General features: G+C 34.2%; 1 non-coding gene across 1 annotated transcript; it reads left to right on the plus strand.

The window, feature by feature from the left end:
- The first annotated feature begins 3442 nt into the window (after positions 1 to 3442).
- Positions 3443 to 3516, plus strand: TRNAI-AAU (transfer RNA isoleucine (anticodon AAU)). Its single transcript has one exon. It is a non-coding gene; the product is annotated as a tRNA-Ile (tRNA).
- Positions 3517 to 19227: the final 15711 nt, after the last annotated feature.

Raw genomic sequence — 19227 nt, forward strand, 5'->3', positions numbered from 1 at the left:
GTCAGTTTCAGCAGAACGTTTAACCATGAAAATGACTACTGAAGACATAAGTCAGAAACAGAAGGATGTTCACCATTCATCTCTCTCTTTCTCTCTCTCTCTTTCTGACACACACACACACACACACACACACACACACACACACACACACACACACACACACACACACACACACACACACACACACACACACACACACACACACACACACACACACACACACACACACAGAGGTTAGAATAAATCTGTGAGCAATACGGTAATCATTTAATCAGACTGTCTTCTTGAATAGCACCAAGCATTCTTAAGGAGCTTATAGATGTGTTTAGAGGTTTTAAGATTACCATCACGATCAGACGTTGTAGCGTTATGAATATTCCGAAATATACACACCAAAGAGGAATCCTTAATGTAATTTAATATTTTTAAGAGATGGCAGCATGCAGTGACTCTTATTATCCCAAATATGGTATAAAACTCCTACAGTAACAGTTACTAAAAATTGATATCGTAAACATATGTAACATATATTATGTATTCAAAATACCAAGTAATTTTATATAAACTTGGTTTTTAATCCTATTTCCCAAGTAAGCAAACTCCTGCAAGTAGTGCAGGACCGAGGCAACTCGTGGTAAAGGTGGATTAAGATCCGCTCACTTTCCTTAGTATTTATTCCCCTAATGTAAAGCACGTCCCTTTGCGGAGATGTATGATGCTATGCATTAAAGGCAATGATCACTACTCACACCGGTTTCGACGTTTGTATAGGTGAAGCGGGCTCTAAAAATAAGACGATCCCGAAAGATCGCCTAACTCAGCATTGTTCCATTCAGTGACAGGCTCACTCCATCACCAAGAAGAACTTCTCAGCATTGGCCCCACTCAGAGACAGGCAAAAACTTATCCCCAAACAGAGCCTCTCAAATCAGAGCCGGTTTCGACCTCATCGGGTTACCACATCGAGCAGTAAGCCATTACTCTGCAATATTGGATTTTAACTGTTCTCTACTAGCAGGAGAATCTGGCATTACCCAACATTCTTAAATAGTTGCCTAGAACATGTGGTGACGCACGTGACCAAGTATTTTGCACATACGCTGCGTAAGTGTCCTTTACGTGCATCTACATAAATGTTTCTAATTCAGTATTCTGTATGTGTAGTTTCGAACATTTCCATTCTGGTTGTCCAAGTAGATAGCTTACCAACGCTCCAACCAACAGATACTGAGTTTGTATGAAGTTTTGATGCGTGATTTGCAGTGGAGAATGAATGCTTATTAAGATCTTACGTGGTAGATGAAATTTCATTTCTCGGTGTGAGATTCCTACCTACATATCGGAGGCATTAAGTGAGGTGGAAGTAATTGCCTAACCCGTATTATTTAATGTTTAACCCATACACGGAACTACATGTACGATGGGTTTACAATCTTCCATGGATGAAAGATTGTGAACATACAGATGACGAATACTTACTAACAATTTACTTCTTAATCAATGCACCCTTGTTAGATAACAGAATCATTATGGATTCGTATTGAAATATTAAGTACAGGGGATTCTAAATCTTTTTTTTTTTTCATTTCAGATTTCTGAGGAAATAAATATTACTTCTGAATCAAGTTAGCTATACTTATTATAGGTCTTATTTAGACACCTTATCTATCTCTTTCACAAATTAACATGGATTATAATAAGAATTATGTAACTAAGAGATAGTTCCTGTTCTCTCCTTTTTCCGTGAACAATTTAACACAAAAATGATGTTGTTATATGATCTCAGTTTAATTAATATAAATAAATTTAAATTTATTTTTAATATAATAATAAAATTGATTAATGTGCTAAAATAATAATATGTTCTTTCTGATAATATGTAATACATTCCCGCTAATAAAATACTAGTCATTTATGAACTTTTATTTTAAGATCTTAACTTTTTACACTCTTCTAATCTGTACATAAAACACTTAAGGAGCCATACAGAAAAAATAAGCATTACTAATGAATCATGATTTAGTGGAAGCCAAGTATTGTAGTTCACGTAAAAAAAATCATAAAATATATCCTTCTCCTCCTCATTCTGTTTCGTTATACCTCTACAAGTTACATCGTTCAGCGGATTTACTAAATTTGGAATACTGTTGTTTCTTAAATTATCTAAGCTCACGGAAGAATCTCAGTCCAGCTGAACTAAAATAAAGAGTTTCGAATGTAGCTTCTTCTGCGGACACCATCTACAGGTTTTGACTCGTTTTCGAACTTCGCCATTTTTTGTCTTACTTAATATTTTCCCTTAAAATTTAGTATAACTGAAATAATAAAGAAGAGAGATTAGAGAGAGAGAGAGAGAGAGAGAGAGAGAGAGAGAGAGAGAGAGAGAAGGTAAAATGCCACAGATAGCTTCACTTAATCGATTTTGATCAGTTACTTACCTCGAATGTTTCACTAACTTCATCACATAAGCAGTATCACATAAAACCATTTGATATGTAAAACAAAAAACAAAAAAAAATTAACTCAGTACTGGCTGCAATTTAGATAAATCAAGGCTGCACTTTGGCTGCATCCTTGATTTATTTCCTGAGAATGTTCATATCAACGATACAATAACAACAGATCACTAATAAAATGTGGTGTTATCAAAACACCCATTTCTGCATTTCACCTAATATCCTGCTTTCTCAGTCTCCGAAACACTATTTTGGCCAATGAGATTCATATTTTCAATTTATGATAATACCGCATTACTAAAACCTGTGGGTTCATTCTGTGAGAGCCATTGTTTTAGTTTCCTCATATTAACGTGACACTAAATGACCGAAATGGATATAATGATTTTTCTATTAAAGCTAATATGACTTGTAGAAGTATTAGCATCTAGAGATAAATAGGTCAATTGCCAATTGCTGTGTATCATTCTTTTCTGATTTTCCTCGAACTGCTCACGTCACAAATGCTGGCTTAGCGCGCTGTCGAACTGAACAAATGCAACATAACCTTCTCATATTTAGCCCATAGCCTTCAATGATTAAATGTGTGAAGAAAGAGAAGACAATGTTTGCAGAGTTTACAAAATTATTTACGCTAATCTCAATGAAGAACTTTCAGGGAAATGGTTATCATTTTTCTTCCTGATTTCATTTTATTTTTGCGATTGCATTTTTAAGCTGAACGTTAACAGCTTGTAGTCAGTAACTGGAGTTAATACAAGCACTTTGCCCTTCAATTAGGTTTCATATCACGATAAAGTGTTCTAAAATGAACACTTTATCGTGATTACTTTACTAAACCTATTCGCCCTCCGACTCTACTGTTATACTCCCACTGCTTGTAGGGATAGTGCCCTCTTGCATTATAGTACCCTCTCTTGATTTCGAGTGTTTCCTTTTCCCAATTATCCTGTCATCAAAAGAAGATAGCGAGTGGGTTTAACAGCGGCCCGTTAGCTCAGTTGGTTAGAGCGTCGTGCTAATAACGCGAAGGTCGTGGGTTCGATCCCCGTACGGGCCACTTAACTTTTTAATGAAAAAGGAGAATTAAAAATTGCAAAAAATTCTGGTCATTGTTTAAACATTGAAGACGTGAATTTGAGAGGACATTCAATAATATGCTGAAGTTTGGATGATTCCTTTTTACACCCCCAGAAGTACTTCATGAAAAAAAATAATAATAATAAAGAAAAAAACATAGCACATAAAAATAAGTGATATGAGCTTAAGCTAAATAACTTCGAAAATTCTTAATCCTGTGAATATTTTTGAGTTATACGATTTGACAGCAATAATTTTCTTCTTCTTCTTCTTCAAACATTAGATGTAGTATCAGTTGCGATCAAGATTTCACCTTCTTTACCTTTTAATCTTTTTCTAAGTCTTCCTGTTCTTCTCTTATTCTTTGGTTTCCAACTATAGACATGTTTTATTATTCCATCTTCAATTCTTCTTTCCACGTGCTCAGTCCATTTTATTCTTCGGATTGCTATCCAATGGTTTATTGCTTGTATTTCACACTGTTTTCTTATATCTGTATTTTTTATTTTATCTAATCTAGTTTTATTTACTATTTTTCTTAATATATTCATTTCACTTGTGTTTAACATTTGTCTTATTTGTCTTATTTATAATATCCCTGATTACTGCTTTATAAATTCTGGTTTTTGTCTCTACTCTAAGATGTTTATTTTTCCATATTGTTTCGTTCAAACATCCTGATATTTTTGCAGCTTTTGCAACTTGTTCTCTACTTCTAGATGTGGCCTTTCTTCCCAGTTCAGTTGTATACCTAAATAGTTGTAATTCGTTATCTGTTCAATAATAGTACCTTCCAATTCAATTTGCATCTTTGTCGTTCTTGTGATATTGTCATACATTTTGTTTTAGTTTTTGATATCTTCATATTATACAATTTTGCTGCTTTATTAAATGTATGTAGTAATATTTGTAGCTGAGTTTCATTTTCTGCAAATAATATTACATCATCTGCATAACATATAGTTCTTATTATTCTATTGTTTATTTTCACTCCTGTATTTTGTATTTTATTAACTTTTTGTATTATTTCATCCATTATTATATTGAATATTATTGGACTTAAAGAGTCTCCTTGTCTAATGCCATTACTAGTTTCTATCTCTTTACTTATTTTGTGTTTTTATTATACAGTTATTTATTATACAGCTATTATTATCATATATTTCTTGAATTATTTGTATTATGTTTTCTTCTACTTTTCTTCTCTGCAATATTTCTATTACATCTTGAAATAATATTCTGTCAAATGCTTTTTCCAGGTCTATAAAGTATATAAATAATTTGCTTCATAACTAAAATTAAGAATTTTGAAAAACTTACTGTTTCCCAATCATATGAATCAAACATGAGAAATTGAAATTTTTCCAAGCCATTAGTAACCTTGAAATAATGCATGCTAATGCGATCTTTGATCAAGCTGGTAAACCAGATTTCCATATTTATAAATTCTTAATATTAATTTTTTTCCGGGATATAAATTCGCTTATTTTTCCCCTGATTATAGGCCTAGTTTCATTCAAAATAAAACAAAAATTAAATTAATAAAATACAACCAGTAACAGAATCAGCAAAAAAAACATCCATGCTCGCAAATATAAACACGCTAAGTAGCAAGCATGTCCAGAAAATAAAATGCCTTTGACTTTGCCATTTTTTTAACTTAAAAAAGTAACAAAACATCTAATTGTAAGGTAGTGTGTGTGTGTGTGTGTGTGTGTGTGTGTGTGTGTGTGTGTGTGTGTGTGTGTGTGTGTGTGTGTGTGTGTGTGTGTGTGGTCGAAAATCCAACTTGTTTTATATTTCAATGGAACAAATTGTTCTTATAACTGTTGGATGCATTGTGATTATAAACATGGAGTTTTAGTTAGCGCTCTGTTTTCCGCTATTAGTGTTCATTTTCACATCGTATTCTTTTACATCGATTTAGTGAGGCACTTTTCTTTTCTGTATACAACTTCTAAGCTCTTAGGCTGAATGAAAACTGATACAAAGCTGTCAAAGTTAATGGAGATTAATGAACTGAAAAGAACATTATTATCGTCTTAATTCTCTTGAAAGACACATTGCTGACATACCAAAGGAAACGCAATTGCAAAGTATTCTGTTACCAAATAGTGGATCAGTTTCCATTTTCAAATGCCACAGCAACGAAATGAAAATGAGATTAAATATTTCGGATTACCGTCAAAATATAAACTCCTAATTTCCAAGTGTTTCAGTATTATGTCAAACAAAAGAAATTGAATTATTTATTTATTTTTTAAATTATTTTTTCATAAGATATACGGTGCTATAACAGTGAACCTCGCAAACTGCTGGCATATATTTTTATTTTATTTTTTTCTCTCTCTCTCTCTTTCTCTCTCTCTCTCTCTCCCCTTCTCTCTTAGAAATAAAATATGGGAAAAGTTTATTATGCTTTAGGACCGCAAATAAAATTAGAACTTCTTGAAGCAGTTTGTAATCGTACCAGCAATAAGTATCTGTTGGGCAATGATTTATACCGTTTATCACCAAACCTCAATACTTCTCACAGTTCAGAGTAGTTTATGTAAATCTAAGTGAGGCTTAGGGAACTTAAATACAAAAGTAGGAAACAGTATGAGAGTTAGGCCGCAGTGTGGAATGTTTGGTCTGGGTGAGCGTAACACCCGTGGTGAAAGACTGTTGGAATTTGCCTATGCTAAGAAATTAGTTATTACCAATACCTGCTTCCAGAAACACCCACGACGGACCTATACTTGGATATCTAACATTGATAGCTCAAGGCACCAGATTGATTACATCCTGGCTTTCCAGCGGAGGAAGACAAGCATCTCTGATGTGCATACTTGTCCTGGAGCAGATTGTGATACAGCTAGTAAGAGCCAAAGTAAGACTAAGACTCCGAAAACTTCCAAGTCAGGCACATCCCACTAAAGTTGATGTTAGAATAATTCCGTGTGGATTTACAGAAGAAACATCGAATCGGCTGGATGATTTTTTAAGATCAATGAGGAGAACTTACCAGAAATGATTTGGAAAAGAATCAAGGTGATAATACGAAATACAGCCGAGAAGTATCTCGGCCCAATAAGAAGACCAAGAGATCCATGGATATCAGATTCAACATGGGAACTAATCAAAAGAAAGCAGTTGGAAAAACAGAGAGACAGAGGGACTGAAGAATATAACAGATTACATAGAGAAGTCAGAAGAGCCATCAAGCAGGACAAGCAAAAGTTCTATACTAATACATGTGAAGAGATAGAGTTCCAGATAGGAGCACAATTATAAAAGGATCTTTTATTTAGTTCGTGATCTAAAGCACAAGTTTAAGCACAAATTGAACGTCATCAAAGACAGGAATGGAGCATTACTAACAGAAGAATTAGAAATCAAAAACAGATGAAAAGAATACTGAGGAACTGTACAATAGAGTAGATAAAGAAAATTTGGAGGAACCTTCTCACCAGGAAAATTCCAATTTGGGACCACTTGCCCTTAGGCATGAAGTTGAAAGAGCAGTTAAGACGCTTAATAGCAATAAGCCCCCCCCCCCCTAGGTGCAGATAGTATCCCAGCAGAGTTCATTAACGCCACAGGGAATGGGGGGATAAGAGTGTTTCATAGATTGATTACAAGGAATATGGGAGACGGGATCATGGCCTAGAGACTGGAAGAATTCAGTTTTCATACCAGTACTTACGAAAGGCTTCAGAATGGCTAAATAAAGGCTTGCAAGAACTATAGAACTAATAGGTTAATATCTCATGCAAGAAAAATTATATTGAAGATCATGCTTAGGATTGAGGCCACAGTTGAGGCAGAGATGCCCGAAGAACAAGCAGGTTTTAGGAAAGGTAAAGGCACCAGAGATCACATCCTTTGCCTTAAACATATAGGGCTATACAGCATTGTAAATAACTCGCTATTGAAACAAATAAACATTTTCAAATGGGCATAAATATCATTTGTCCCTACCATATATTGTGCCTAAATTGCCTTATATTACATAATGAATAACAGGAAAATATTCTTAAACATACTCTACAAATAATGACAATAAAATATCGTTTTGGTTATTTTGCTTTTAAAATACAATTTTGCTAATAGTATACAATAAGCAAACCTTAACATTCTCAATATTATTCTTTATTATTTATAAGAAAAATAACTTTGTAAGAAAAAGTTATTTTTCTTACAAAGAATTTGTGAAAGTTATCCCCCCGCCCCGCAAAAAAAGGTATGGATTTTTCGTATTTTTGGTAATATTGGGTAGCATTCATATTGTTATTGTATAAGAACATGAATATGTTTTAATCTCAGGAATTTGTTAAGCAATATTTTATTGTTCTTGTAAGAAAAGAACAATGAAATTGTATTTAATTACATTATTCGGTCTGTTTTTTTTAATATTGTTCCTTCTACTGAGTAATAGAAAGAGTTCGGATTATCACAACAAGGTAGAGGTCCATTGAACCCTATGATATACATTCCATTTCCCTCTAATCTCGTCTTCCCATTTTCGCTTTTCTTAAAGTAGGACTATTTTTTTATGTGTAACAACCGAAAATCTCCTAGTCTATTGATACATCTTTGTGATTTTCCTTCTTGGCAGACTATCGATTGTAAATCGTCGTAGAATGCTTTCCTCGTGCAACTAAAATTCACCGTTTTGTCATTTCTTAAACTGCAGTGTCAGCCAAAGATATTCTGTACTTTCTGGGGAATAGCCAAGAGTGTGCCTTATGATCAACACTTCTTGATATGTTATGGCTCAACGTCTACCTGTAGATTCTGACTCTTTATCAAGATGTAAGGTGAATGTCAGCGTGCGAGACATTCCTCCCCCATTTTTTTTTAAAACTAAGTTAATACTCATAGTATAATATTGTAAATTACGGCATAACACATGTAAGAGAAAACTAAATATAATAAATTATATTTAGTTTCCACAGAGTTCACTGGAACCTCACCAAGATTCTACAGTATAGTAGGTTCAAACTTGATTGTCTATTTCTTGAATCGTGTGAAGCCTTACGCCATTCTCCTAAACTTAATCGAACAGGCAGACTTGTATGCCTATCTCTACGTTTTGGGAAGTGATTGCTTTAACCTTTTATTATTTTTTAAATTATACAACTATACTTATTTCTCTGGGACTCTAATACTGTTTCCTCCTACTTGTACAGCTGCTACCGAGACCTGTGGAATTATACGCATGCAGTATGACTCGTAGTTGTGTTCATAATTTAAATGCTGTAGCCACCAGTTCTTCTGCTTTCTCCCTGAAAGCTCGTGATATGTTGAGCGAAATATATAGGAGTAATAAATTCTATTTAGTTTTCTCTTACATGTGTTATTTAAAATATTGTACTATGTCTAACACGCATGTCTTTATTAAACGTCTAGTAATTTAATATTCACGTATATTTACCCCCAGCCTTTTTTTTTTTTAATTTAAATTGGTAAATAGTTACAACCATGGCTGCAGGAATCGCACAGCGCGGTAGTTCAAATGGCTTCACGGAAAATGTGAAGAGGTTAATGCAATAATAAAACGTGCAATTAGTACCGTATTTTTAACAAGGGGATAAGAATAGGCGTTTAGAAGTAACTGAGAGTAGTAAACGGGAAATTAGTTTCGTATTCCTTTTCAAGAATATATAGATAAGAGTTTAGTGGTAATATGCAATTAGAAAACATGCGCTAAAAAATACGAAACTAACTGCAGGTTCCAGGTTTTCCATGAAGCCCAACAGCAAATTTATACCTCCGCGCTCCCTTCATAGGATTTCATAGCCAGTGAACGCCCAAAAGAGTACGATTTTTAAAGTCTGGAAATTACACGTTTTTTCTTTATTTATTTCGATTACTTCTTTATTTACATGTTCTAGTTTTTAACTCATCAAAGAACAGTGAAAATTTCGTGATTTTACTGTCGATTTTGAAGGAAGCCGTGCTCCTTACTATAAACTGAAATCTGTACACAAAGTTTGTTAAATAAGTTTTGTAAGTTAAGTAAGAGGAAACTCTTAAAGAAACCAGCTGTCTTTGTTTCTAAAGAAAGCAATAAATGGCAAGAACAGTGTTCTTTGATAATATAACTGTGTATAAAATTTATTCAAATTGTTTTGCTCGTTTCGATAAATGTTAACAAACTTGTTTCGTTTTTGTATGTCAGCGTTACCTGTTGAATCAAACTTGGAGTAATTATGGAGAAAAATATGAAATTTTGCAAATTAAACTGTACAGTTTTCCCTTTTCTTTTAAAGTTCAATTTTCATAGTCATTAATTGTGATATATTCTTAAAAACTCCAAACTGTAAAAACAATAATTCTATTTTTGAAAAAATCAACTAACGACTTTTATTCTCTTATAAGAAGTTCTGTAATATAATAAAATAAAATTTTAGTTATGAATTTAAAATAATTTTAAAAACAATTTTTCATTAAAATTCAGCGACAGAGTTAAATAATAACAAGGAATATTGTAAATGATTAAAAATAAAAATTATAAAATTATGAAAAATTAAAATATAAATTATAAAATTATAAAATCGTCCTAGTTGATTTTATTTTCAGAATATCAGAATTTTATTCATTAATGACAAGACTATTCAGTGAAAAATTATCAGATAGCAACTTTATTAACTAGAAATGATGAGGGTTTGTTATTCTTCTTTCGTTTTCTTATTTTTGGAAAAGTGTATCGCTCCTCTGCAAAGAGTTGGTGATGAGCAATGAACTCATCACTCTGGAATCTCCGAAATATTTCTTAAATTAATACGGAATGCTATAACACCTTCCCGTCTCACTTCTTCGTGACCCACATTCTTTAATCGCATTCATTCCTTACTCGTTTCATAACTACTTGAGCCGTCTGGGAATTTTTGACGCGTCATTTAGAATTCAGCAAGTTCCATCTCTGGAGACTGCTTCTATAAGCACCACGTGCAATTCCCCAGTAATGTAAACAGGTGATTGCTCCAACCATTTAAATAGTTTTCATTAGTGCTATAAACCTTGCACTTATAGTGCCTGTTTAACTTAGCGCCACGGCATCCGAGTACTAACGAAAAATATTCATCCGACGTATATTTGAATCTGTTTTGAATAAAAGATGAACTTGGAAATGGAATGACACCTAAGTAGATAATGCGGTATCCTTTGAAAAATTCATGAAAAAATTAAAACAAATAATAAAAAATATAAAAATAAATAAATAAATGAAAAGGCGAGATAATAATGTACTTAAAAATAGACACGAGCAAGCCATCCTATGCGCTCGTAATAAAATTCAATAAAATGAGCGATAAGGAAAATATTTCGGAGATTTTCTGGGTAATCTGCTTTTTGTACACATCATAAGGAATAAATCGTCACTACTCTGCAAACATGTCATGTGTTCGTAAAAAATATGACACCCGCACATTCGGCGCCATCGGTAGATATCCCATTTATGTCATGAGACGGGTGTTAAATCACGGCACGTGAAAGCAACAAACAACGGAAGTGGCGATAAGGCTACATGGGATACGACACGTGGCCGAGGAAGTGGTTTATGCACTTTATTGATTCGCCTGTGCAAGACAACATGAAGCACGTTGAACGAGAAAAGACCTCCGTTACATGTCTACGACGCTGTTCAGGTCTGATGTATTTTATTACGCTTTTAGTAATAAAAAAAAGCAGCACTTCATATTGCCAATTTACTTGAAACGTGATACTTGGTGGTGTTTCAGAGAAAATGTCTCTTGGACAGAGAGGAAAAGTGTTGCCTCAAACCCACGTGGACTTATGTGACATGTGCAGCTATGAGATTTCCAGCACATCACCGCGACAAGCATTTTGTAAAAGTTTTAATTTCATTGATGTTGCGAGGAATCCTTTAAAATCGCTGTGAACACCTTATGTTTGATTCTTAATTATAAGCACCGTAATTTGATTATTGATATTCTATTTCATGGTCAATAATCTGGAATCAAATGGCCTTATTTATATGATTTCATGCAGAAAATTCTGCCAGCTGTCTATTTGTTTACATTAATTCTTTAGTCGGATTTCTATTCTTGCTTAGAACGCCATTGTTTTTCGCTCATTGCTATGTGTTTTATGTAAAATAGTACTAAGTATTTTACGCGAAAGCTAATAATATAAGGGACAATTATTTTCTTGTTTTTATTTTATTATTAATTCAGAATTGCTAGTATTTGAATCTTTTGATTTTAATTAAATTTAAATTTATTTAAATTAATTGAACTTAATATTAAATAAATGCATTGAATTAAGAACTAAAACTTGGAGAAAAAAGATCATTATATTATGAAATGGACAGGATAATTCCTGAGTTTGTAATCCCTTCTTGACTACTACTCGAAATTTATTTCCGCCTTATGTCGTAATGAGTTCATTTGCTTGTAACACTCCCAACAACAAATATAATCCTTGGCAGTTTATTCTTCCTTCATCACGTGCATTGTCGATATTATCAGATCATAGCTTATCATAAGCAACACATTATGCTGCCTGCCCGTAATCTCTAATGAGAAAGAGATGTGAGGAGAGATTACAGGAGGAGGAGAGATTACAGTTAATATTCAGTTCATATGAAAGCATCTAACTTCAGTTTACTTTGTTCAGCCTCCAAATCTCTTTATATATATTTTACAATGCATCAAAATTCGGATGATATCTGGAGTCGCAAATCTAAGACGATTTCCAATCAACAGTGAGTTCGTTACGTTTTTACCATTTGCTTTTGTTCATTTAAACATTAATGCTCTTTCATTAATTTCAAATGCCATATACAGATTTTCTTATGATCATATGCTGCATACGTTTTTCATTTCCCGGATAGGCCATTGGAGGTACATTCGACAATTCTTTACTGGAGAATCGTCCTCTAAGATAATCCTTGAAATAACCAACTTGCAAGCTAGCTTCTTCCTTAAATATACCACATACGTAGTCTTACAATACTCGAATTATAATTGGAAAAATTGCAGTTTTTTCTTTTGAAGAACGAGTTAGAAACTTGACGATCCTTACAATACAGTTTTGGTAAAGAAGAATAAAACATTAACATTTCTTAACTAAGAAGACAAACTCACACTGACCTTTACGATAATAAACGAAAGTTTCCAAAAGGTGTACCATTAAAAAGGGCATTCTTAGAGCTTACCTCACTCTTGCGATTTGTTATTCCAATATTATTTTCCTTTCGGTGTTGTAATTAATTAGAAACGAGCGCTAAGGAGAAGAAATCTTTTATTTATTTCTTCAAGGTTTCGTTTTTATTTACCTTGCAATACCTCTTCGATTAATAAAACGGTAAGCAATTTTTCTTTAGATGTTTGCCCAAATTGGCTGAGTTATAAAACATATCTGATTCCTCTGCAAGAAAATCAGTATTGTTTCCATTAAAGATAGGCTAATTTTTTTTCTCTAAAGATTTACAATGGTATTCTTCTAAATGGCAACACATAGTCACATGTACACCTACTACTATAGATAAATCAGCCTGGGATTTTAAAATTCGAAGCAATATACCAAAAATTGTATAATAATGGATTGTACGTAGGCTGTTCAATAAGTAATAAGACTATATTTATACAGAAAACAGATTACCTTCAATCGTCATCATTTACATGGTCTTTTTCGAGGTAACTACCGTGAGACGCGATGCATTTGTCCCAACGTTGCATCCACTTCTTAAACACATGTGAAAGTCCATTTTTTGAGAGTTCTTTCAAAACCGCCTCCGCAACTTTTACACATGCTTTGTTGCTTTCGAAATGGCGGCCACTTAGTGGTTTCTTAAGCTGAGGAAACAGCCAGAAATCGCACGGTGCGAGATCTGGACTGTATGGAGGGTGTGGTAGGATATCTGTGTTGTTCTTCTGCAAAACGTCCACCACACAACCAGCAATATGTGGCCTTGCATTATCGTGGTGCAATAAGAAGCCATTCTTCAGCAATGGACGCTTCCTTTTGACGTGCTTGATGATAATCGCTGCTGTGTTGATCATTGTCTCTGTGATGGACGTTGAAGGTCTTCCCTCACGTTCAAGATCTTCCACATTTTGCCTTCCTTCCTTAAAAGTTTTATGTCAGCGAAAAACACTTGCCCTCGACATTACTTCATCGTGGAAAGCTTCGGGTATCATGTTAAAAGTGTCCGGTGCCGATTTTTGCAAATGCACACAAAATTTAATCGCATAACGCTGTTCCAAGGAGGCTTCCATTTCAACGACTGGTCTCGCCTCGTAAGCGCGCCGAAACAAGCTTGCGTTTAGTCACGTGACACTCTGGCACATCAGCCCTTTACGCCATCTATCAATCTCTTTTGTTAATACAGACAGCAACATTTCTTTATTCTACAGAAATTAATATTGTGATGAGTGGTTTCGCCACAGTAAAATTAGTCTTATTACTTATTGAACAGCCCACGTAGAATGTTCAAAAGACAAACTTTAGTCATTGATAAATTCGTAGATTTTTGTCAAGGGCCTTGATTCTATTCTTTTAAAAAAAGTAAACCTTTGTCTTACAACAGAGAAATTAACCCTAATAATTAATGAAATAGCAACTCTATACACGACTTCTCCAGGCATAAGTTATCATATATATGAAAACAGTGCATCCGATATTTCTGTTACTGCTAATCTAAATTAGCTGCAGCATTCCTACTTTGTTGTTTTATATATAAAAGACATGACTACAAGACAAATTTTCACTTGTATAACGTTTAGGGGAGCACATTCATGATGGAGCAAAATAACAAAGAAATGACGGGAAAATGAGTGGATTGAACATCAGGCAATAGATCTAAGCTGGAAAGAATAAATAAAATTTCGAATATTTTATATGGAAATGGGATTTCTTGGGATTGTATAATGAATTACTAGAATTCAAAATTGAATTCATTTGGAATTGAATGAGTTTAAGTTTAGTTTTTAAGATACAATCACTGAAAATAACATAAAAATTTGTAGTGAATTTTGGGACAGTCGTATACATATAAAAACACACATAATTTCTGAACAACGTGTAGTCCTGACTATGCGTTTCCGCTGATTAATATTGGAACGCCCTCTGAGCAAGATCTACTGAAGAATAAGTTGCGAGATAATTCGGTAGCTGACCATAAATAACACAAAAGCGCTGCTGTTTGTTTGCCATCTAAGGAAGAAGAAATACTAAAGCTTTGGCATATTTATTCTGTTCTTGATTAATCGGTCTAATCAAGGTCTAAAAGATGAGTCCGCTAGCCAAGGTAAACAGCTATCTATTCCCTCGTTACTGCTGTTTCATAGTGGTTGGTCTGATGGTTTGGAATGCATTTCCAAGGATAAATTCCAGAAGAAGGTCACAAGTTTTTGTTGTTGAGACAATTGCGATAAGAACCATGGTAAGAAGAAGAAATTACAATCGGAGTAGATAAAAATACTTTCAGAATCACCACTCTCAAGACATGCACTATTAAAAGAAAATATTTCACAACTATAAGTTCTTGCCGAGTAGTAGATTTAAATTTATTTATGGTGTTTAATAGGCAAGGGCTAATAGCAAATGTTGTTATTTCCTTAATTATTATTATTATTATTATTTCACTTTAACACTAAGACACAGTCTATAGGGTAGATAGGGAATTAATAAATTTCTATTGTGTATCGGAGTAAATCTGATGTGGAAATACGTTGAAGGGGATTTTATGTTTAGAGAGAAAACGTTTCTCTTTCAAACATTCAAAATGTTTTAGCATCCCGATGAAAACTAACTCCACGACCGCTGCTTGACACTAATTAACTCAGTGATGAAGATTAAAATATGATCGAAATATCCATATTCTATACAAACTTCTGTGCAAATTCGCAAAACTTGCGAATTTGCTAAGCCTTTGACAATCCTAGCTGTTACTGCACGTACTTCTGAAACGTGTGAATCATCCTTTGTCCCCCGATCTTATACCCATCCTACGGATATTGCTTCACCGGTTTGTGATAATAGAAATCATCATTCTGGGCATGGAGTCCGAACGGCAAACTATAATCCAGGAAACAATGGATTATCTAATCAGCGTTGTATAACCAGCGGCGTTCATCTTTCCTGTTCTACAACTAAGGGAGTGAATATATAACTAAGAAATCTGCTGTAGACCATTTCGATTCCTGTAGTAACTCTACTAACCCTGACTTCATAGATATGATGCACCCTAGCCTAAAGCATTTCATAGAGATCCTCACTCATATATCTAATCAAAAAAGAGCGAAGAACGATTTGTATCTTCATATCAGGGATTTGCGTATATTCTATAGACGTCATGGCTTTCTTTACTCTAATGTAATGTGTACAGTTAATTGATATGACTGGGTTTGGTTTACCCACAAGGCGCATTATGTTAATTATAGTGTAGTTCATCAATTAAAACAATCAAAGTTTGTTTTAATTGACAATAGTGAGTCCTTTAAAGAAGTATTGTCATATGTAATTCCAATCCTGCTTATCATTTGCTTAAAATCAAGAAAAAAAAAGCGATTGAGTCATTGAATAAAAATATATACAGAATCGCATGTTGCCTTTCAATATCTGGGCGCAGCAAACAAAACGGATATTTTAAGCAGTAGATAGTCATCCGCATGCAAACTCAACACTAATACTTGCATCTAATGAGAATAGATGTTGCGAGTTATTTTCTACTACCATACAGATAGTAGGAAATAAAATACAGATCCCATGATGGGGATTCTAAATTTTGAATGGAAAACATACTTCTTTACCTGTTGTAACAGAATGTTTCCTTAGCGGAATTAATATAATAATAATAATAATAATAATAATAATAATAATAATAATAATAATAATAATAATAATAATAATAATAATAATCGTATGATGAAACACGACCGTGAGTCCCTTTTATGGAGAGGTACGGCACCATTTCAGACCCCCCCAAAAAAAAAATTTTAACGAATCAGACATATGGCTGGGTCAGTATTCCTGACTGTAATCCGTGTGTGTTCACTGGACCGGTTTTCCCGCTTGCGGGATGAAAAACCTCAGATAAACTGGTGGAAAACACCCCGCTGTCCACGCTGAAGACGCTAACTTGGCTATGGCTGAGGAAGATCCTTAAATTCCTCGCGTCGTCGACGGGAATGGAACCTAGGACACTCCTTCCCCAGGCATATGGTTGCGAAGCGAATAGCCACTAGGCTAACCGCGCGGACGGAATTAATATAAAAGTTATTTTTATAAACATTCCATAATACAGTGTAATGATTGGCAATACCTCTCATGCGCTGCTTCCGGAATTATTATCCGAAAGTTAGTTGCGAAACTGAACTAACTGCACAGCAAAACAAAACGAGACGGAATTGGGTCGTGTAATCTATCAAGTGCAGCACTACATGGAGAAGTTGGGAATACTTTATTGGTTCGAGTATTTCACAAAACCAGCTTTTCCTAGCATATTTCATATCAGCCAGCTCAACTTTCCCAGAGAGCTTTCAGGTTCATCGGGAAATCTCCAGATGGTCCTTTAAATTTAACATCCAATTTAAATGACAATAGATTACTGATGGAAGTGAACGCAAAGCTGATATACTACTCTCTCTCTCTCTCTCTCTCTGTGTGTGTGTGTGTGTGTGTGTGTGTGTGTGTGTGTGTGTGTGTGTGTGTGTGTGTGTGTGTGTGTGTGTGTGTGTGTGTGTGTGTGTGTGTGTGTGTGTGTGTGTGTGTGTGTGTGAAATTAAAGAAAGAGAAAGAACGAACAGAGGAAGAACTCGTTATGCTGATATTTCCTCATAAAAAGGAAACTTTTGAACATTCTTAAAAATGAAAAATAAAAATTTGAACAAAAAAAAAAGTTTTTTAATACCAATCTCTCTCTCTGGAAGAATACTAAGTAAAAGCAAAAATTCAAGAAACACGTGACTTAGAATTGAATCGCACTGTAATATGATAAGCTTTGCAACTCTCTTACCGAAAGTTGCTAGTTTGGAAATTTATTTTGTCATAAAAAAAATCTTATGTGATACATCAGTGGTTCCCAACCTTTTTCCCACTCGTGTATTCCTTTTAAACCCATTTCTATAAATTGTACCCCTTGTTTTTAAAATGGTTGTTTTTAAAGGCTGACACTTTTGTTCAGTGCTTGTCTTAATGTAAAACAGTGGAAAGGAGGTAATGAGTTGGGAAAGGAAAATTACTACACTAAAAGTACAAACCACAGATTTAATTTTACAATATTCGTAACACAGAAATAAGTATAGCTTCATGTTAAATATTGATAATGATGACAAGTATTTAATAAACGTTTGATTTTTTATTAGTAACAATATTTATTTGTGTTATCTGAAGAGTCTGTAATAATTGGTATACAGATCACTAGCCGATAGAAACATTGTTAGTGAGATCGTCGAGCCTTGCTTTGATACACTTAGTTATTCTTGAAATCAGGCTCAAAAGATGCAAGATACAGTCTTAAATCCGAACTTGCATTAAGTTTGTTGCGGTACTTACTTTTATGAAGGTGTAAGAAGTAAAAGCTCTCTCCATTAGTTCGGTATTAGTAAATGGCAAGAGGTTTTGAAGTGTCTCCATTAGTAGTGATTCAAACTTAACCATTATTGTTCCATAACTAACGTTTTGTATTTTGTTTACTTTGCTTGTTTTTCCGCCATTACTGATTATTTTTCGTAAACCCCCGGAATAGCCCAGCATGTACCCTCGGGGGTACGCGTACCACCGGTTGGGAAACGATGTGTCCAGTACTGAAATGTAAACAGTCATTTGGACTGAGGAGCAAGATTTTCGACTTATCTAATTGTAGGCCGGCTACTGGTGTAAGTTATCTTCAGCGTTTCTCGGTGGAATTTAAAAAAAAAAAAGAAAGAAAAAAAGATAATGCTTGACTGATGACGTACATAAAGCATGTTACAGACTGTAACATAGAAGGATACAAAAACGCATTAAGATATTTCGAGTAACACAAACATAAAAAATGAGTCGTACTAATGGCTTCAAAGCAAAAGTTTGTTGAGTAACTTATTTTAGCTGACATCGATATCTAGCGAGAGATGTGAAATTTGGAGATTTTCTACAACACTGGTTATTACATCTGAAATATGAGCTACTTCTAGTTGTCAAGGGAACAGAAATTTGTACGGGTTGCTTTGTCGGCAGCGAGGTCTAGTCTACAAATATATGTTTCATTTTTCATTTGGAATCAATTGGATGGGAATGGACCTGGAAAAGTATAAGTTTCTTGACAGGAGAGAGAAAGAGAGCTATAATCAGCAGTTGGAGAAGTCTTTAAATGCGTCAAAAACAGATGCAATCGGATATTAAAAAAAAAAAAAGATTTTGTTACGAGCATTCCACGCTGAAAACATTGCATGAGTAGAATTATGGATTGCTGAGTTGTTAGCATCTAAAGTCACATATGTTACTGAAGTAAAGAAATAATAGATGATTACACAGAGTTTTATTCGTTCGTATTACTTTCTACATTATCAAAAAGTAATGTAATTACTGTGTCTTGAACAACAATTGAAAACAGAATTATATTATCAGCCGAAGTTAGGTGGCGCTCAAAGATCTCTCTATGATGGGTGTGGGGATGTAAAGCCAATGAGAGCTTTTCCGCATTTGAGTCAACCGATAATTCAGACCTTACTTTTAATCTCACTGGATTAAGAAAATA

Source organism: Typopeltis vanoorti, chromosome 8 (genome assembly GCF_054136105.1).
Source record: "Typopeltis vanoorti isolate ZY-2024b chromosome 8, IOZ_Tvanoo_1.0, whole genome shotgun sequence".
NCBI classification, from domain to species: Eukaryota; Metazoa; Arthropoda; class Arachnida; order Uropygi; family Thelyphonidae; genus Typopeltis; species Typopeltis vanoorti.